The 22,062-nt window shown below is 42.4% G+C and overlaps 1 long non-coding RNA gene across 1 annotated transcript in view; it reads right to left on the bottom strand.

Annotated features, from left to right (window-relative positions):
- LOC115292874 overlaps positions 1 to 22,062 on the bottom strand; it is a 239,522-nt gene that overhangs the window by 187,666 nt on the left and 29,794 nt on the right. The window contains exon 2 of the long non-coding RNA XR_003909191.1: positions 617 to 695. This is a non-coding gene — a long non-coding RNA (uncharacterized LOC115292874). The remainder of the gene's footprint in view (positions 1 to 616; positions 696 to 22,062) is intronic.

Below are 22,062 nucleotides of genomic sequence, written 5' to 3'. Positions count from 1 at the left end.
AAACACTAAAGCCCACGTTTCAGGTTTTATTATCTTTGCCTATTTCAACCTAGGAAAGATGTAGTAATTGAGGAAAACATACAGATATTAGTTGAGCTTAGGATTTTGTAGACTATAACCTGAAAAAAACAGATTCTAAGTCCCATTTAGGACTACCCGAGTATCACGGTTGGAGACCAAAATCCTCCAAAGTGAAGAATGTATTTTGTTCCGCTTCCATATGAATACAATAGTATGAAGCCTGCGGTCCTTCTCATGTTCAACTGTTTATTTTAACTATGTAGAACTTGGAAGAAAAACTCAGTTCGGATTTTCTCAAACGGCCTCAAACACAACCCTCACTTTACCAACTGCAGCCCACTTCCCCCACCTTCCACAGACTCGGAGCGGTGTAGCCCCCAGAACCACGTGGCTGCGGCAAACACCTCAACATAAAAGGGCACAACATCCGGGCTTTCCTCTAAGCCTTTCCTGGCGACATATTATCACCATGGATTAAAGCGCTTAATGGAAATACTTACTCCAAAAGCCAGATAAGGCTGGTTACAAAGAGATTGACCAAAGTAGCTTTTAAAAAGAGTATTAAGGAGTTAAAAAGAAGCACATCTGAACCAACCTGTCTTCCGTAGACCCCAAGAACAGTTCTCTAGGTGCGAAGGACGGGCGACTGTCCCTTCCCAGTCATATTCAGGAGTCTGAAATAACAAATACCCTAAGTGAGCAGTCTTCAACAACACAAGGCAAAAAAAATAAGGAGATTTTATTATTCCAAGTCTTCCCCTGCTTCTTTATGATACCTCCTTTTCCATGATGGGACAAGTTTATCTTTGTCACAACGAGGAGGAACGACCGAGCCCCTCTGCGGAATCTCCAAATAAGCCGGACAGGCCCCTGGAGCCCCGACAGCCAAGAGGAAGAAGGAAAGTAAGGAGGGAGGCAGAAGGCTTGTGTGCGAAGCTTTATAGTAACTGGGCACAGGTGTAACTAAGAGACCTCCGCAGGGAAAGCACGCACACAGGTGAATGTTATTGTGCAGCGACCTCTAGGACGGATCTCTGACCCCAGAGCAAAACTCTGGAGAGCAGATTTTATACGAAGTTCAGCTGTAATCCAGACCCATGAAGATTTAAAGGAAAAAAAGAGACGTGTTGTGATTTTCTTGGTTTGTTCATTATTGACTTGATAAAATCAGTCCTAGAGTCAACTGAGAAATCCCTCCAAATGATGACCTCCCCCATCTTAGGGAAACAGGAAAACGGCTTTGGACCCTAGCTTTTCCCCAGAAAATGAGGTCTTAGGTTCTCAATTGCCTTTTGCTCAGAGAATATAGTTTGGTGTTAATTTCTCTCAGGTAGAGACGCCAAGTAACTTTTCTGCAAGATTTCTTTGGATTGAGGCTTAACAATCACAACTGGATATTCCTGAAGTCCAAGAGCATCGATCCAAAGAGATGCAACTAGGGTTTCCAGATTTAACAGATAAAACTGCAGGCGGGGCCTGCCAATTAAATTTTGAGTTTCAGAAAAACAACAGATTTTTAGTGTAATTATGTCCCAAATAGAAGTATACCCCAGCTAATGCATGGAAAATATGTGTACTAAAAATGTACATGCTGTTTATCTGAAATTCTCATTTTAACTGGTTGTCCTTTATTTCTTCTGACAATCTTAAGGAGCCACTTGAACTGAAAACGGTTCTTGGTGGACACGTAGTGGAGAAAAGGTTTGGGGACTGTGTTGTACCTAATCGTGGAAGGTGAACATTTACAAAAGCTTGGGAGCAGACCGCAATATCCTGAATCCTCAGCTGCCCACTCTGTGAAATGTGAGGGGAGATAAATAGTGCATGTGTCTGTAATGAGAAGTCGTTAAACGTAATGATGTAGTCCAGTAGATAGAAGACAAACTTCAGCATCTTTGATTTTTTTACCTCCCTTAAATTGCTTGGGCATACATCTTACAGATTATTATAATTAACTTATAATGCTTGTAATGTATGTGAAATTAAGTGAAGAAAACCTTTCAGGTCCACTCCTGGAGTCACCATGAACTCACAGGTGCAGCTCAGTGACTAACTAATGAGAAGTCATTTTCTCTTCAGCTTCGGTGCATTTTCTCTGCCAAATAAATCAATTTAAAACTCATCTTGACAGTCTCCCACCCCATCATTTCAATGTGGAAAAAAAGGAGAGAGATTCAACCCAACTAATCCAATTGTCTTTTCACGATACAGACTCCTTAAGTGTTGCCTCAGACTATGTCTGACCTCTTGAACTCACAGAGGGGAAATTAAGGCAGAAAAACGTAGCAGTTCAAATCATTGCAGCCTCAAGATTTGGTAAGATTTAATCTCGGAGGCTCCCCGAGGCAAATAAGGTGGAGCAAAATAACCAGAGTAACATATTGAAGAATAGCTTATTTTGAAAAACTGAAAATGGCCCCAAACACTGAGCATTTAAGAGGAAAGATGTTACAGAAGTTCAAGGTTATCATATTACGTTACCAAAGCATAATGATATAAAGAGGCAACTCATCAAGGGGAGGTGAGTACAAAGCAAACAAACAAAATCTTAACTGGTTACAAGGAACCTTTTGCTTCTATAACTTTACCAATGTCAAGGGCATCATGGCAGACATAATACCGAATTTACCTCACAGTTGTTTTCATTGCACAGTGGATCAGGAAGTATTTCTATTTCTTAATATTGTTGATTGGGTGGAGCAAACCAAAAAGGGACTGGATTCCCTGAAGTAATCTGTATGTTCACCCCAGGAATCTTCACCATGAAGTTAATAGACTCTCAATGTAATTCCCTGAGTATGCCATGTTGGTCTAAAATTTGGTCTCGGGGCGCCTGAGTGGCTCAGTTGGCTAAGCCTCCGACTTTGACTCAGGTCATGATCTCACATTCGTGGGTTCAAGCCCCGCGTCAGGCTCTGTGTTGATAAGCTCAGAGCCTGGAGCCTGCTTCAGATTCTGTGTCTCCCCGTCTGTCTGCCCTTCCCCCTCTCATGCTCTGTCTCTCTCTGTATCAAAAAAAAAAAAACCACAAAACATTAAAAAATAAAAATAAAATAAAATAAAATTTGGTCTCTGCTTAGCAAGGCCTTGGAAACTTATGTGTTAATATTCACACCTGGAAAATTCCACTGCCACAGCATTTCAAATAATTAATGGGAGTCAGGGTACAAATACTGTATGTGAATGGAATAAAGAGTCTCAAAATAGTGTACATATTCAAGATTCACTTGGCAGGACTTATTATAAGTATAGATTACCAGTCTCCATCATAGAGATTCTGATACGGTAGATCTAAATTTTTCTAGCTTTTTTCTTTTATAATGCCTATAAAAGTTATTGATCACATACTATAAGCAACATTATCTGCTATGCACTGGACATTCAGAAATATAAATGTATATGATCCCCTCCCCAAAGTCTGCCATCATGTGAGCATTTTATTTTTCACAGCGACCCTTAGGGGACAAGTGTTAATTCTGCTTTATACAAGAGAAAGCTAAGGTCCAAAAAGACCACAGAATATACTCAAAGCCACATAGTTCATATACACAGAAGTTAAGGCCACAAACAGGTAATTTCATCCATTCATCCATCCATCCATTCATTCATTCATTCATTCATTATTTCTCTCACTTGTTTTCTAACTACTTTGCTCTTACACTCCTCGACTTAGTCACTCTGGGCTACTTACTAGCTTCTGAACCTACTACACACACACCTGCCCAGGGTCTTTGCTCTTTCACTTCTCTATGCCTGGAGCATTCTTGCCTATTCTCTCTTCACTTGCTCCTCACTTTCTTTCACTCTTTGATTATCACCTTCTCCATGAGACCTTGTGAGACCGTATTATTTAAATTTACAGCCCCCCTCTCCTCAGGAACACCCTGTCCTCCTTCCCGATCTTCCCTATCCTTCTGGAAGGAGATATTCCCTGGGCAAAGTGAAGACACTGTCTTACAGATCTTATGTACAGCACACTAATCACTCTGAGTCATTTACATGTGTACCTATCTCTTCCATGAGGATGGTCCTTCTCAAACTTTACCAGCATCAGAATCACCAGGAGGACTTTTTAGAAGACGGATTCCTCACGTTACCCCAAAGATCTGATGGAGGTGATGCCAATAACCCTAGTCAGCAGGCTAGGAGTTTGAACGAGGCATTGGTTCTTGCCTGGGATGATTTTGGCCCTGAAGGATCAGTTCACACGATCCAGAGGCATTTTTTTTTAACTGCCCAAATTAAGGGTAGTGAGCTGCTTGGCATCTTGTGTGCTAAAAATCCTTCACTGCTCAGGACGGCCCTACAACAAAGAATTATCCTGGGCAAAATGTCAATAGTACTGAAGGTGAGAAACCCAGCCCTTGAAGACTGCTTCTCAAACACCAGGCATCAACACCCAGAGGGTTTGTGAGCATATGTATTGTCAAGTTGCACCCTCAAAGTTTCTAACTGGTTAGGTAGGTTGAGCATGAGGCCCACAAACTGTACATTTCTAAGCACCCAAGTAAAGGAGATATTTTTGATTCAGGGCCTACACCTTGGAGAACAATTTAGCAGAACAAATATTCCCTGGACCTTGGTTTCTTTTCCTCACTGCTCTTTCCCCAGGAACAGAGCATGGCATAGTGCGGTCACTCAGGCTTCTAATGTTTGAACAAGACACCCATGCTTCTTGCGCCCACAGGCTGATTCTGATACCAGTGACCCCTATACCACACACTGAGGAACAGGAGTTGCTTTCGTTTGTTGCTGTTTGGGCAGCAACTTTGGAACCCCTTCTATTCCTATTGACTCCTCAGCTCATTTACCACCAACCGAAGAAGGCGGATAAAGTTCGTGTGTCAGTCTGTATGCCCCCAGGGAAGGCTCGGATTGCAGGCCCCCGGTAGATCCCGGCCAAAGACACAGATTGGCACGTGCGCGTCTCTGCACTTTCTATTTATTTCTAATGGAAATACGTGGTCCTACAACTACCCATCAAGCAATTACCACTTTCAAAAATAAGGTCAAAGAATCCACACACACCCACATACACACACGCATAAACATACACCTAGTTCTTAAATCTGATGCTTGAGTGACGTCCCTAGTGTCCTAACACAATGGGACTTGGTGTGGCTTCTTGAAAGTATTTTGCTTCCATAACCGCATCCGTGGCACTTGTCTCAAGATGTTATCTCTCAGGTACTGCCAATTCCTTCCCCTTACATCATTTTCAGGGAGGAATATTCAATTCCGTTCCTTCTATCCAGTGCCCAAGGCCAAAAATGAAGTAGGTGATCTCCATAATTCAAACATGTCTGATATCAGAGATTCAATTGCCCTGGTTAAGACAGGCATTTAATGAAGAACTGGTGAATGAGAAGTTTAACGGCTAGAGTCAGGACACTCCATCTTAAAAATCTCTTTTTACTTGCGTGGAATCATCAGCCAGTGTTATTGATTTGCATTTACTGACTGGACGCTCTATTGTTTTCAGATGTTACTATCCTCAGCTGCTGCCTGCAGGCTATTAGTTTCAGGGTTAAGTTTGCTGTCCGGAAAAACTAAAGCCTTCCTTATTGAGTGGAGAAAGCTGAAGCATTCACAATACCTCCAGAATTCAACTCATTTCAGAAAGTGAAACAGTAGTTCACTAACGGTCTTCATCTTGCAACAATGAGAATCTACATAGAAATAATAAAATCTTAAAAAAACGAACACATTCTTTCTTTATAAAACAACATTCTCAAATTATAATTTACGTGCTATGGAACTCAGTAGTTTCCGCGTGCAGTGCGATGATTTTTGGTGCATTTACAGAGCTGTGCACTCATCATCACTCATTTTTAGACCATTTCCAAAGAGCAACTTTGAGCCCGTTTGCATTTACCCACTGGCATCCACTGCCAGTGCCAGTCAACTCCTAATCTACTTGCTGTCTCTACAGATTTGCCTCTTATGGGGATACTGTATAAACGGAATCATACAGTATGTGATCTTTTGTGTCTAGCTTCTTTCATTTAGCGTATTATTTCTGAGGTTCATCCAGGCTGTAGCATAGAGCAATACTTCTTTCCTTTTTATGGCCAGTGTTCATTGTTTAGATAGATTACAATTTGTCTATCCATTCACCAGTTGATGGACAGTTGTTTTGTTTGGTCTATTAAGAATAATGCTGCTATGAACATTGGCACACAAGCCTTTTGTAAACATATTTCCATTTCACTTGGGTAGACTCACAGAAGTAGAATTTCTGGGTTATATGGTAAATCTACCATTTAACATTTTTTTAAATTGCCAGACTGTATTCCCAAGTGCCTATACTATATTAAAATACCACCAGCAATGTATGGGACATCAGTTTTTCCGTATCCAATCCAATATTTGTAATCGCCTATTTTTTTCCTAAAGCCATATTCATGGTTCCCTCTAAAATAACAGCGATTTTGAATTTGTACCACAATTATAAATATACACCTAGCATTCATGGAGTGCCTACTCTGGGTAATATCCCTTAAATATATTATTGTTAGCCTGTCATTAACACAAAAAGATATCATCCATAATTTACAAATAAAAAGATAAGGCTCAGAGCCTGTAAACATTTGCCAATAGAATCCTAGCAACTAGGTGGCAGTCTGAATGCAGTGCCAGACTCTGGGACACAAAACCTAAGTACAAGAGTGAATCTTGAAAAAGTCAAGACATATTTGAAATAGAAGCCTGAGCTTTATCTTCCTAATCATGGCCAAAATACTTCTCTTAATGGCATTCAAAAGAGGAAATAACAAAGAAAAACACTTCAATTGTTCCTAATAACTACAGATGTTTCTTTGAAGGAACATCACTGAAGTTCTGGAGAACAATTTCACCCCCAAATTTTCTCTTCAAACATCGCATCTCATAGTTCCAGTCTTGCGCTTCAGATTTAACTAGCAAGATCTTTATGAGAATCAAAATTCATAGGAAACGTCCTTCACTTCCATGCAGTTGCTGAATGGCTTTTATTAACTGCACTGAATCCTTTGCCACCATCTGAAGACATGAATTCTGACAGAACTGCTGTTCGTGTCTGAGTGCTCAGAAACATATTTATCGCTCGTTTCTTAAGTCCCATCTTTGACTAAAGAATATTGATGTTTCTTCCGGCTCGCATTCCATTGCAAAGAGGCTGTTGACAGAGTGGTGATGGCCAAAGTCACTGGATGGATCTGCTCTCGCTCAAAATTTTAACTCATTCTTCTCTGGCCACACCTCTTGGTCTACTCACTCCCCGACCACCAGTAGTGACTCCATGTGATCCGTTCATGATCATCCCAAGGATCATCTGGGTCTCTCATCACCTGGCTCTTCTCTGCCTGGGAGATCCTCTGAACACTGACCAGAAACGGCCAACATTTCAGAATGGCTACCTTATGGTGTGCTAATGAACACCTGTTTCCCTGTTTGGTTTTAGAATATCTGGAGATGAAAATCATTGTTATTATTCAAATAGCTGATAGCATTCTGGTAGGATGGTAGCATCAGCATCCCCTGTTAGAAATGCAGGATTTCGAACCTCATTCCTCATCTACTGATGAGATTGGGCACCGTAACCATCTCCCAGGCAATTTCTATGTGCTAGATCCTTAACTGTTGCTAGTATGGACTCTCAGGTCTAACCCGGAGATCCAGAACTTCACGTAATCCCACTGAAAATCTGCCCCTACAATGAGTAGTGGCAGGAGATATTTATCATTCACAAATACACTTCCTTCTCTCAATGTAGGTTTCTTCCCTCCACCACCAAAATCTGAAGCTACACTCTTTAAAAAAACATTTTTTTTTACTGTTTATTTTTGAGAGAGAGAGAGAAACAGAGTGTAAGTGGGGGAGGGGCAGAGAGAGATGGAGACACAGAATCCAAAGCAGGCTCCAGGCTCTGACCTGTAAGCACAAAACCTGATGAGAGGCTCAAACTCACTGAATGTGAGATTGTGACCTAAGTCGAAGTTGGGTGCTTAACCAAGCCACCGAGGCGCCCCTGAAGCCACTCTCTTTAAATTACAACAAAAATTTCTTGTGAGGAAGAGTGCACTACAGTTCAAAATCATCTGCTTCCTCTCTCTGGAAGAGTACTAAAGAGCCCAACCCATTGAACCAAGGTCTGCACACGTGACTTGCTTTGGCCAATGAAATGTAAGCCAAAGTGAAAAGTGTCATTTCCAAGCAGAAGCTTTAAGAGTCAGTTCATGTCTTGCCCTTTCTCTTTCTCCACAATCACAAGATGGGCAATGACCCAAGGGATGGGGGCTCTGTCACCTGAGTCCAGAGAGAGAGAGACACATGGAGCAGAACCAAAGGCGACGTATGCAGGGCAAGCAGAATGGGTATTGAAAGCCACAGAGATCTGGGGTCCATTTGTTACAGCACACATTAGCACAAGCTGACTGATATACCTTGAATCACTATTGTTTTCGCCTTTTACAATTAAAGAAAAAATAGGGAAAATACCTTAAAGAGAGGAAGCTTACTTAGAGGTATATTTACATTTGAATTCTTTAGAACTTCGGTTATTCCATTTTCCTCTGTCAACTCTGCCAAAAAAATTTTTTTTAGTTATCATTCTTCTAATTTCCAGATTCCTCCCACTCCGCATAATAATTTTTATTTCTTTACAGCAGGGATCAGCAAACGTATTCTGTATTATTTTGGCCTTTATAAACCATATGGTCTCTCTCAGAATTCCTCACCTCTACATGACAGCATCAAAGCATGATGAGAAACTAGTAGAAACGAATGAGTGTGGCTGTATTCCAATAAAACTTTCCTCATCCCAGGTTCAAAACGCAGGGGCTATTCTTAACTTATCCCACATTCTAACCCCCTCTAAGCCAGGCATTAAGTTCTCATAAAACCACAGAAATTTCACCTGAAAGGTTAGCTCAGCCCTATAATTTTGCAGCTAAAGAAATTGCTCCTCAAACAAATTAAAAAGTCATGTCCAGGAACATAAGCAGAACTCTAGCTAAAGTTAGGCAAGCTGACAGATTGTGGCACAAATGTGCTGAGGTCTTCAATTGGCTTTGAAATGCTTAAAAAAAAAGATAGATTAATGAATGAGTAAATGAATCAGTGAAGATATCGATAAATAGGTACGTGAAAAAGCAAAGACAGTAAAATGTTCACTGTAAAATATGGATAACGGTGATATAGATCTTCAATGTAAAATTCTTTTAACCTTCCTGTATATTGGAAATTTTTTATAATAAAATGTAGGGCAGAACTAAATGCAGAATTTCAAGCCTCATCCCTAGCCTACTGATCAGAACCTGTAGTGGAATAATCTCCCCCAGGTGACTCCTATGTGCTAGATTGCTAAAAGTCTGCAAGGGTTAAGTGTAATCAAGTGATTTGTGAAATGTAACTCCATTGGATAAATATCCTGCGTAAATTTATCAAGCAGAGTTTGAAAACCTGATCTATGTAAGGCCCTAAAATACCAGCTAGAACCATTCCATGTTCATTCAGTAAATAATTTTGAACCCATACTATATGCTAGGCACTGGGACTTGATGGTACAAAGATAGGTGTGGAGCTTTGGTCCAACAAGAGATGAAAACTAGCCAACCCTTGGTGGTTCTGAAATTCTCTAACACCTTTTGTCTGTGCTGTCTATTAGGCTCTTAGTGTTTACCATGTTGTATTTGAGCCTCCTTTCTCACAGACTGCAGGCTCCTTGAAACACAGGAATCCATGCTCTCGCCTTATATATGGTACCTGACAACAGCCGGATGCCATGTTTACTTATAAATGGTACTGGTATTATACACTGGGCACTGGCATATAATGAGGTGCTGCCAAGGTGATGATGCATCTTCATTTATGGAAAAGGCAGGGCTCTACCAACATGCTTCCAGCAGTCACTCAATGGCTGAAGGCAAATGCCTTTACCCCTCTAAGGGAAGGTAGAGTCGATGGTTTCTTGTCTTTCCATAGACTACACAGAGCCAGCTATGAAGAGCACGCTTACATGACAATGCACAGTTGCTCTTCGTTATTCATCGAGTCCGTAATTGTGAACCTGCCTACTTGCTAAAATTTATTTCTAATTGTAACCCCCAAATCAATGCTTGTGGCACTTTCACGGTCACTTGTGAATATGGAGAAAGCCATGAAAAATTTGGGTCACCCTATACACGTAGGGCGTTACAGGGAACAATCCGCTTTCTCATTTCAGTTCTAATCCAGTAAACAAATTCCCTCTCCGTGGTCTTTTTGGTGTCAGGATTTTCACGTTTTGTGAAAAGAAGCTTTTGGTTGGCTTCTCTGTTTAAAATGACCCCGAGCCGAGTGCGATGTGCCGTGTGACACGAAGGGCGGGAAACGTGTCACAGAGAAAACACACATTACATAGGCTTTGTTCAGGCATGACCTATAGTGCTGCTGGCCACGAGTTCAATGTTAATTAATCAACAATATATATTAAGTTAGGTGTCTTTAAACAGAAGCACATGTAACACAACATTGCACATTTAATTAGTTGATGAAACTGTTGTGACCACAAGACCAGGAACCCAGCCGTATGATTTCCCCTTAGGGCAACTGTACAGTATTCACTAAATTGAGATTTGAGGGGGTTTTATAGACCATAACTACCATGAATAATGAGAATTAACTATACATAAAAACAACTTTCTACATTACCCAAAACTCTATGGCTGGCATCTTCCTGGGAGCCATTACTAAGCTCTGTTATAGGCACCATCTCTCTGTCTTCATCCATGAAAAATGAAGTGTGTAGACAAGAATACAGATGATAGGGGATAAAAGCAAAACGAAGAAGACCTAACAAGGCAAAAAGACCCAGTGTATTCCCGTCCAGAGTGGGGAGTAAAGAGAAATCACGTAGTCAACGTCAAATAAATTACTTCTTGTGCTTTGGGCGGCCATAATGTATAGACTAGTGTACGTAGATACAAACACAATTTATGATGATATTAAAGGTCACACTGAAGCCTGCTTTTTTTTTTTTTAATAACTCTCTAGGACACTGAAGTACAAGACAATCAATCATGGAAACAGATGGGATATAGAATGTGCTGCTGTGTTGCAATTAGTAAAGGAGGATATGGATAAAGCAAAACTCATTATGCTGAGAAGCAGAAACACTGCAAACAGCAAAAGACCCTGTGGTCGACCACAGCTGTAAACTGAAGGGCAAATGAACTACTCGTGAGGCAGAGACAAGACCAAAGATGACAGATACACCACCCCAGGTCATTTGCAGATGTTCAGCCCAAGCAAGGAAAATTATTAAGTACGACTCAAAGACAGACTAAGAAAAGAGGAGGCATGAGAATGACCTACCCCTAGGTCAATGGCAATTACCTGCTCCTTATAAAGAACAATTTTTTAAAACAGTATTGGATTTGATGGCTTAAGACCCACAGCCCAGAAAGGTAGAGATTTGTTGATACCATATATTTGCAGGCAAAACCCACAATCCTAAAGCCTCGTAGACGGCCCCAAAATTCATTTTGACTTTGTCTGAGCCAAGGAGCCCATCTGTGGTGTATGTGGCTATGGGGCACCCCGATTTATCTGCATATAGGCCCGCTCTGGATCCCAAGGTTGGCAAACTGTCTTGCTGCTCGAGTGTGGTGCAGACAGCAGCAGTGGGATGTTACCTGCGGGCTCGTTGGAAAGGCACTCTCTAGTTCCAACCCAGAAGTACTGAATCAGCTTGTGTTTTAACAAAATCTCCAAGTGATTCGCACTTTACAGCCAGAACAGCAATAGCCCACAATGGGGATGACCCATCGCCTGGGGCCTGGTGTCAACACTGAAAGTCCCATGCTGTGGGAAAGCTCTCCGTCTCCAGCAAACCTGGACAACTGGTCTTGACCCCACAACTAAAGAGAGTTCTCGGCAGAGACTTGGGGCATGTTTGTTTTTGTGTGATCCCCACATAATGCAGAACAAGGATGTAAGGGTGCATAAAAAGCAAAGACTCTGAAGAACCATCTTCCTCCACACTAAGTCCTTTCACTCCAGGCCGCGGTAACCCAAGGAATCCAGCTTGAAACTGAGCAGAAAGAGACCAGGAGACGTGTTCCAGGAGCCAAGAGCCATTCTATAGGGCTGGTGACCTAATGACCAAACCTTTCAAAGCCAGGGTCAGCTGCTCCCATGCAATAGTTGTCAAATTTTAGCTAAGTCAGAATCAGCCCTGGGGCTTATAAACAGACGGCTTGGACCCACCCTCTGACTATCTGATCGAGAAATATGGGGAGGGGCCCCACATTTTGCCTTCCTAATAGGTTCCTCCACGACAGCACATGGTGACTTGCTGAGATCACACTTAGGGAACCCCTGTTCTAAACGGTCCCAGCTTCTCCATTCTGAGAGAAATGGCTACTTTTATTCCATGCCCTGTTCATGAGGCAGAACAAAACCCTGGCAATAATGCAAGGTAGCATTCTGCTACTCAAAGTGTGGTCGCAGACGAGCAGCTCCCAAATTATACGGGAGCTTGTTAGAAATGCAGAATCTCGGGCCCCACCATAGAGCTGCTGAGTCAGGATGCATATTTTACCAAGATCTCGTAGTGATTTGTTTGCGCAGTAAAGTCAGAGGCACTGACACAGGCACTGTGAAGTGGTTGTTAAATCTGCATATTTTCTATAAATACAACTGCTTCATGTCCTCTGGGCCTGTATTCTATGTCCTTCTCTTCCTTTCATGTTTTCATTCTTAAATTAATTAATGTGTTTATTTATCTTCATTGTTTATTTTTGAGAGAGAGAGAGAGAGACAGAAAGAGAGAAAGAGCACAAGCAGGGGAGCGGCAAAGCGAGAGGGAGACACAGAATCCGAAACAGGTTCCAAGTTCTGAACTGTCAGCACAGAGCCTGACGCAGGGCTCAAACTCAAGAACCGCGAGATCATGACCTGAGCCGAAGTCAGATGCTCAACCGGCAGAGCCACCCAGGTGTCCCTATTTTTAAATTTTTTTTTAATGTCAATCCTAGGAGACAAAGTTTGTTTTCTCACACCTACACAGATTCATCGGCCAGAAGGGATAGAACAACTTACCTTCAGCACCAAGAACAGAAAACTCTCACTGACCGTGCAGGAGCATGAGCACCGGTTCAAGGAACATACGGCCTTCTGGCCTCTCCAGGGATGCAGGCATCAGCGGAAGCCACCACAGCCCACTAAGGACATCTGGACACAGGCAGCGCCCATCGCCAGACCTAGAAATTGCTGCACTTTGCAAAAGTTCCCCCACCTCCAGAACGAGGGGCACCATTTATCAGGGGGGCTCACAGGAAGGTTTGATTCCTGAGCAGCTTACTAAAAAGCACCGCGTTCCCATCTGCAAATAGGTAATGCTGCTGTCACATTCTCTCCTCCCACTTCACTTCTGCCAGAAACAGAAAGTCACACACCCGGTACTTTCTTCTCTGAATTTCCTGAACGAGATACCAATTCTCCTGGAATTGAAAAAAATATATATTCATATCTAATATTAATGAAGCACATCTTATGTTCAAGATATTATCTTAAACACTTAACATCCACTACCCTGAAAAACAACCCAGGAGATAAGTATGGTGATTAGTCCCATTCCATAGATTAGGGAATTCGAGACAGAGTAGCTAATGAATTTACCCAAAGCCACCCAGCAGTCAGATGCCAGAGGCCGCACACGAATAAAGAAGGCATTATACAATCATTTTTGTCTTATCTTTTCTTTCCACAGAATTCTAGCTTTTTAAAAATTATAATAATGGAAAGGGTGTTGAACACAGGAGAAACCTTGTTGCATTGGACAGAATATAGAATATGTCTTTTAACCTGTGTGGATCTCGGCTTCCTCCTGTGGTAGGCAGGATAATAAAAAAAACCACTCTGCCTCTCACTGAGCTATTGTATAAGTCTATGCCTGCACTGTAGGAACTATAAAAGCACAGGACAAAGACAATCATCAAACGGATGATAATCACCTAAAATAATTCATTAATTCTCACAACATCCTTGTGAAATACAGGAAATTGAGATCGGATTAAGTGCGGCAACCATCAAAACGTGGCATGCCAAGGTTCTATTTTTGTTCCTCAGGTGGGTGGAGGGGAGCTTTCTGCCGCAGAGAACTGACTCTCAAGACGGGGAGGGAATGTCAAACCCTTCTGCGGAGTTGCAGGAGAAAGAGAAAAAAAAAAAAAAAACAGAGCAGTTCCCGGCAGCCAGCTAGGTTGCACTCCCCGGCCTCCTTCGCATTAAGCATGGCCATGTGATTCAGTTTGGGACAACGGGGAGTGAGCAAAAGTCGTGTACACCTCCGCCAGGTGTACCCCATGAATACTCCCCACACAGGATCCTCTCTCTTGCCCCATCTGCTAGATGGATGCCAATACCCAGGGCAACCTAGAAAACCAGGCATGGAAGACGGCAGGTGTTTTGTCGGCCTGGGTTCCTGAACGAATGCATGGAGCGGTCCTGACCTCCCCAGACCAGGTACGCTGCCTTCACACAGCCACCTACCTACTACATAAAGTCAGTGTTATTAAGCAACGGAAATGTGGAGATCTGTCTGTTCCCGTAGCTGGTATTAGCCAAAATATGGTACTGATCAAAGTCCCCCCTCCCTAAAATTCTCTATAAGCTACTTTAAATCTACTCAGATCATTGTAAATTCCCACGAATAAAGATTCCATCTAGTTTAAAAAGGAAAGCTATCCTTAAAAGGAGTCAGGGAGATTCTACTCTTGAATGTATGTTAATCTCATTGTCCTCCTCCTAACTTTCTACTGGCATTGGCCACACTGGGTAAATGGGAGTTGGACTGTTAGACGGAAGAAGAGGGAGGAGGTTTCGCAGCAAGGATGGGGGAGGAGTTTGTTGAAGGGGAAGGCGTTTGTCCTTCTGAATTCACCAGACTTCGAAGACCAAGCAGAGTCGGGAAGTGAGGAGGGATGGCTCCAAGGAGAAGTCTTCCACCTGACCACTTTGCCAAGACTGGCTTTGGGGACAGGAACAGAGGAGCGGTAGAGTGCTAACCAACCAGGAGGCACGTTCCAGATCTCAAAGGCCCACGGACCTTGCTGTGTGAACTTCACGGAAATATACTGTGGGTCTGGGACTGATACAACTTGATCTCAATATATTTATCACAACGTGACAGGTTAGCAAAGCACCACGTTTGATTTGTCCAAGACCACGGCAGGACATACAATTCACTTCCCAAACTTTGAAGAGGATACAGCTTCCTGTTTCTCCCGGCGCCCCAGAGAGCAATCGTCAGCCCCCCTCCAGCCATTTCATCCTTCTGTGGGTAGTACCAGCTTCCCAGCTTCCCCCACGAGTAACCACCCCTCGTGCCAGCCTGCGAACCAGCAGCCTTCCGATCAGAAATCAACAGAGAAATGTTGAGACATTGGCCGGTGAGTCACAGGGGTGGGGAAATATGACCGTGGAGCCCTGCCAGGGTACCTGCTCCTTTGTCCCTTTGGAGCAGGAAAGGCTGCCACCAGAAGGAAACTGCTCCCAGAGCCCTGTGGCAGGAGCTTTGCCAGGCAAGGGAAACAAAATAGAAAGGAAGCTCCCCGTCCTTTGTTCTGGCTGCACGCATTTGACAGGCTTTCGGACCCTCAGCAGACCTCCTGGCCAGAACAGCAGTGAGCAGCCCCCTCCCCACCCGACTGGGTATGGGTTAATGCCTCCTGGCAAAGACCTCAAGCACATTCATCTCTCTCCAGGCCCTTCTAGGGCTGCTGTGCATCTGCAGAACAGATGGGAGAGTCTGCTTGTCTGACTGTTGGCTGTTTTATGTCACCCAATAAACGTTTATTGAGGCCCGACCTGTGCCAGACCCTACGCCGGGGGATGTCCCGCTGACGGTGGTGAGGTGAGCACACACTGATGTGCCCCACGTACGGGTGCAGAGAGGACACCTGTGCGTGGGTCCATGCCTCCAGACCCCCCCCCCCCCAAACAACAGGTGGATGATGGAAAAAAACATGAACAACAAATAGCACAAGGGGCCGACTTTGTCAGGAGAGAAAGGTCACGGTCGGTGTTGGCGCTTCTCAACCTTGGCTGTGCACATACCACCACCCGAAGACCTGGCAGGTCCGGGGTGGGACCCAGGGGTCTGCACTGCTCACAAGCTCCCAAGCGACGCTGAGGCTGCTTCTGGGAGGCCCCTACTAGTAAAACGCGTACTCCTCATGCGGATGTGATCCATCGGTTTGCTGTTGTCTGAGCTGGGCAGGAGGAATGTGTCTGATTCAAGTCTACCTGGGCCCATGCAGGAAAGGAGTGCATGAACTCACTGTATAATGAGCCTGTAAGGGGCCGGATACGTCGCATCTGTAAATTCAACAAAGTCTCACAGGTAGGTGCTATTACATCTCTTTGAAGGTGAAAACACTCAAATTCAAAGCAGTAATGCTACTTGTCTGCTGTCTGGTGGCTAGTAAGGAGTAAAGGTAAGATTTGAAATAAAGTCACCTATCTTTTTTTTTACATTTATTTATTTTTGAGAGACAGAGAGAGACAGAGCGTGAACAGGGGAGGGCCAGAGAGAGAGGGGACACAGAATCTGAAGCAGGCTCCAGGCTCTGAGCTAGCAGTCAGCACGGAGCCCGACGTGGGGCTCGAACCCATGAACCCGGAGATCATGACCTGAGCCGAAGTTGGACACTCAACCGGCTAAGCCACCCAGGCACCCCAAAGTCACCTTATCTGTTAAAATACATGTTTTTAAAAGATTCATTTATTCATTTTTGAGAGAGAGAGAGAGAGAGACAGAGAGATAATGAGAAAGAAAGAGCATGAGTAGGGAAGGAGCAGAGAGAGGCAGAGAGAGAGAATCCCAAGCAGGCTCAGTACGGTCAGGGCAGAGCCCAATATGGGGCTCGATCTCACAAACCATGAGATCACGACCTGAGCTGAAATCAACAGTTAGATGCTTAACTGATGAAGCCACCCAGGCACACTGAAAACTCATGTTGTACACTGTCTTCTGTTGTCCCCTCATCCATTCAGGCTGACTTCTGTCTAAAAACAGATTGTTTGAAGTGCCAGAGATTCAGAAATGGGAGTTGCTGTCATGTGACCCTTGAAACTCAGTAGAATCTAAGATGTGATTCTCTTCCCAGCAGCACTGCTCAATTAATCTAATTTTTAAAATATGGCTACCCTTGGGGCGCCTGGGTGGCTCAGTCGATTAAGCGTCTGACTTCGGCTCAGGTCATGATCTCACAGTTTGTGAGTTCTAGCCCCATGTTGGGCTCTGTGCTGACAGCACAGAGCCTGGAGCCTGTTTTGGATTCTGTGTCTCATTCTCTCTCTGCCCCTCCCCCTACTTGCTCTCTGTCTCTCAAATATAAATAAATGTAAAATTTTAAAAAATATGGCTACCATTAAAACCTTTAGGAAGATGTTGAAAACACACACACACACCCCAAATTAGCTGGTTTTTCCCTCCGGCAATAACTTGACAGCAACGAACCGGTATCAATATCTAGAAGTGATGAATTTTTGTCATGTCAGAGCAAAACAATAATAGTAAAGGCCAAGGGTGAAACTCCTCTCACCGTAAGAAGAAATACTATGAGGAGTGTTTACCAGGAGGCCTATGGCACAGCCCGACATTCTCCGGAGAATGGCCATCCGGGCAGCCCAACCCAGTATTCAAAATATATTGAGAGCTTAAAGAGTTATGTTTATTGTTTCCTCTAATCAATTTTACTTCACAAAATAAAGAGTGATATATCACTCTTAAGTTCTCGGAAGAAAAGAATGTCAGAAAACCTTACAAATAAAGTACATGTTAAAGAAAATGGGTACAGAGTGGGCTCTTCACTCAAGAGAGGATGGATAGCCCACTCTCAAAGCTCATAGAAAATCATGACCTCGAAAAAGCACCCATGATTTCTCAAGAGACCTATTACTTAACAAAATTTCCACAATAACAGTGAATAATGGCCTGCCAAAGAATATAAATAGAGAAGGATTTAATATATATCCCATAGTCATGAGATTATTGGCCAGCAGAGTCTGGTGCTAATCAGATCACTCTCTCAATCCCCAAATCAAATGCCCCCACAAAATAACATTCATATTACTAACTCTTAAAGGAGAGAAGATAATCCTCTATAATTTGCAGCCCAGTTGGCATTCATTTTTCTATAAGGAAAATAAAGAACTCAAAATGATAAAATAATTTCATTCTGAAGTACTTTTTAATATGCTGATCTAACTATAGCTTTGAATTTATAATGGGGTAGTTTCTATGCTTTATCTAAATTTAATGAATCTCTGATAAAAACTAAAAATGAAAATAACCTGAATTATTTCCCATCATTTGCTTATTTCCAGAACTGTAGCCAGTCACGGCCACTCCTCAATCTTGCCCCTCCCCTAGTTCATTCAATTACTCTCAGGAATGTTGCTCATTGGAAATCGAACCGACAAAAATGGAGAATTGTTAATGCATCGTTAGGCCTTTGGAGTACAAAAACAGACTGTACCAATTAAAAACAAAGGTCCTGGCATATATTTTCTGTCTTCTGATTATTAAAACTCAAAAAGCCCCCTTTTTAACAGGTTTTTTTCACATGTAATTTTATGCATTAGCTCCACATAATAATATAACAGACCCTAGATATAAAAATCACAAAGCATATGCCTTAATAAAAAAGTTCAAACAATAATTTCCAAAATTCCTACATTTTAAATTACCTATCCCTACTGTACATTATCATTAATCAACATAAAAACATTTATAATTATAAAATATGTGCTAATGATTTCATTAATAGTAAACTATTTTATTACTTGTTATTTGCTATATTAAAAAAACTATTAGGAATATAATTACATAATTAACTTGCCTTCTGTTGGTCTAATTTTTCTACTCACCTAAAATATGAGATGGACACAATCAAATACAGTTTTGATGTAAGGGATTACTATAAATTTGGTTTGATTTTTTTTTTTTTAATCTCTCTGAGCTTGACCTTACAAAAGTACTGTATGGCATTTTACAGTTATCAAAACTACAACACACTTTCTGGAATATTCTAAGCAAAGTAAAGACTTTCTAATTCACTATTGTAGTTTAACAAGGTTACAGTAACCCCCATCCAAGCAGCAATTCTGACCAATTTCAAGCACTTGTCCATGTGCCATGACTGCAAAGCGTTGTCTATATATTTTTAATAACATTTTTAAAAGTGTATTTACTAGGGGGGGGGAGGAGCAGGGACGCAGAATCTGAAGCAGACTCCAGGTTCTGAGCTGTCAGCACAGAGCCCAACATGGGGCTCAAACCCACAAGCCAGGAGATCCTAACCTGACGTCAGATGCTTAACCAACTGAGCCACCCAGGCGCCCCATGTATGCATTTTTATGTACAATCTACCTTGATATTATCACAGTGGCTAAGGCAGGTAAATTTCTTTTTTTTCTAATCTTATTTTTAAATCTTATGGAATATTTTTCAAATTAGGACCTTAGGTGGAAAAACTGGGACTATGTCCATGGATTTGTCCAACTGAATATACACACAGTATCTGAAGTTCGAGAAAGCAAACAGGGAAACATTTGTTTTCGTTTGCTTGTTTGTCTTTTAGAACAGCTCCCAGTTACTGATCTTTGGCCAAAAAATACTGTAATGATATTTCATTTAGGGTGTCTTCCTGGATTCTCTCCTCACACTACTCACCTACTGCTCTCCAAAATAGTTGGCAAGAATCTGAATCAGTGTGTATTATGATGTTTATCTTCCTAGCTAGAGCAGGACTCCCAAAAAGCATTGTGTACTTGGCATTTGTTTGTTTCTTTTGTTTTTACCCCCTGCACCTTGTATAGCTGTGCTCGGTGTCCTCTTCATACTCTCCTTTCTCTTACTCGTTCATCCCAGGTCAAAGAAAGTCAGGACGGTAGCAAATACTAACCACTTAGATTCCAAATCTATAAAAAGTATTTATCCGCATTCTTCAAGCAATCCTTTGAAACCCACTATGAGTTAGGAAACTTGGATTTCTCTTCCATACGAAGGGAATCTACAGCTCAGAGAACGTGCGCGTACTGCCCGTATTCAAACAACTTGACTGGAATGTTATAAGAGCAACACTTGCAACCAGGTCCTTAAGCACTGAATTCAAATACAGCAGCCACAGCAGCATTCCATGCGGGGAACTTCTGGGAAACCGAAAACCCTCTGTCCACCTCTACTAAAGCAGCAAGGGGCCAGAGGAGAGGAACCATCAACCCAGAAATCAAACTCTAACTATTCCATTCCTTTACATCTTCACCACTTCATTTAAGAAGAGACAGGTAAACGCCTTTCCCATCTAGGCACTTAACCTGTTCTATCATTTTTAAATTCACAGCATGAGAACTGGTAGTAGGTGATGAAATGCTGGGCGCCCCCATCTAGAATCATGTAATAAGAGCCCAACTGGTGGGAATGATCCCATTTTGCAGGTGAGGAAACTGAGTCACACATCTGGTGAACCACAGAGCCCTGATTCAACGTCCACTTAGTTGGACTGACGGAGCCGTGTTCCCAACCATCCCACAGTCCTAACACCCTCTGCTCCCACCCAGTTGGATACTTGTATAAAAACCCTAGGAATCTCAAATGCAATCTGCAGAATGAATTTTCTAGGCCTCTGCATGGACTTTGATACATTATAAAATAAATTCTCCTTTAAAATCAGTTTTTTAAAGGATGTTCTCCCAACCTTTTGTGTAACTTACCAAAGGGAAACCTCCTTAGGTGGAGTCAGAAGGCTAGAAGGGGGAGTCATGCCACGCGAGGTCAATTACAGGAAAAACTGTCGATTTCAGCCCCTAACAAAAGAATCTCAACAATAAAGAATCATCAATTACAGGCCCCAAAAGGTAAAGATGTGCATTGCATCTCTGACAAGAAATTGACTACCCTGTAGCTCAGCCAGTGAGAAACCCTTACCACCCTGAACTCAATGGACTTCCACACAAAATAACCCCTCCCAGGGCTCCCGGGTGGCTCAGTTGGTTAAGGGTCCAAATTCTGCTTGGGTCATGATCTCAGTGTTCCTTAGTTCAAGCCTGGGGTCAGGCTGGCTCTGTGCTGACAGTGCAGAGCCTGAAGCCTGCTTCAGACTCTGTGTCTCCCTTGCTCTCTGCCCCTTCCCTGCTTGTTCTCTCTCTCCCTCCTTCCCTGTAAAATAAAGTTTCTCTCCCTTGGTTTTCAGACTTGCTTATGGTTTTGCCAGAGTTTGCATGTCCCAAACTGCAATTCTCTGTTATTCCAAAATTCCATTTTTCCGGGTAAAATAACTGACTTTTCTTCTTAAAGTTAACACTAAAGATAAATGCAGTTTTGCCTAGACTGAGATCTGTGCTTGAATTATCCAAACTGTTCCTCATGCTCTTTAAAATTCAGTCGGTAATTCATCACACCCTTTCCTGATTCCTTTTGCTTGTGCAAACTTGAGAAGTATAAACCAAGAAAAAGTGGTACTCTAAACACTCGTGTAAAGTCAAACATTCCAGAAACAAGATTACTCCAGAAATCTTCTTTTTTTGTCCCTATAGGTTAACGAAAGTAGAACATTAATTAAGTCATACTGTCACTGCCAGAAGTAGCAGCCAAAAAGTTCCTATACTGGGTATCTTAATACTTTTGTCAATGACAATTCCTAAATTGAGTAGCCTTTTTATCATAGTCAATACTTTTGAATGCACTTTACTTAGTGTGAGTAAAAACCATAAATTGCCCACTGGCAGACCACAAGGCAAACTTAATCTCAAATATATTGTTTTTATGCTCTTAATTGTTTTTAATTTTGGTTTAGTTGGCATTAAAATACCTGGATATTTCATTGATCATTGAGATCTCCAGATTTGCACAAAAACCCAGATTTCTAAACCCTCGTTTCGAGCCAGATATTTGCCATTACGAGGCAGAAACTGGTCCACAGCAAATCAAATACCTGGAGCTGGGTTAGGACTACCTTCCTTCACGTTCTTAGTCCACATTGCTAATGCCCTATATCCTGTCTGCCTCCTGTT

The sequence above is a fragment of the Suricata suricatta genome, chromosome 5 (assembly GCF_006229205.1).
Source record: "Suricata suricatta isolate VVHF042 chromosome 5, meerkat_22Aug2017_6uvM2_HiC, whole genome shotgun sequence".
In the NCBI taxonomy this organism is placed as follows: domain Eukaryota; kingdom Metazoa; phylum Chordata; class Mammalia; order Carnivora; family Herpestidae; genus Suricata; species Suricata suricatta.
The sequence above is the reverse complement of the archived record's forward strand: the minus strand, read 5'-3'. Positions and strand labels throughout refer to the sequence as shown.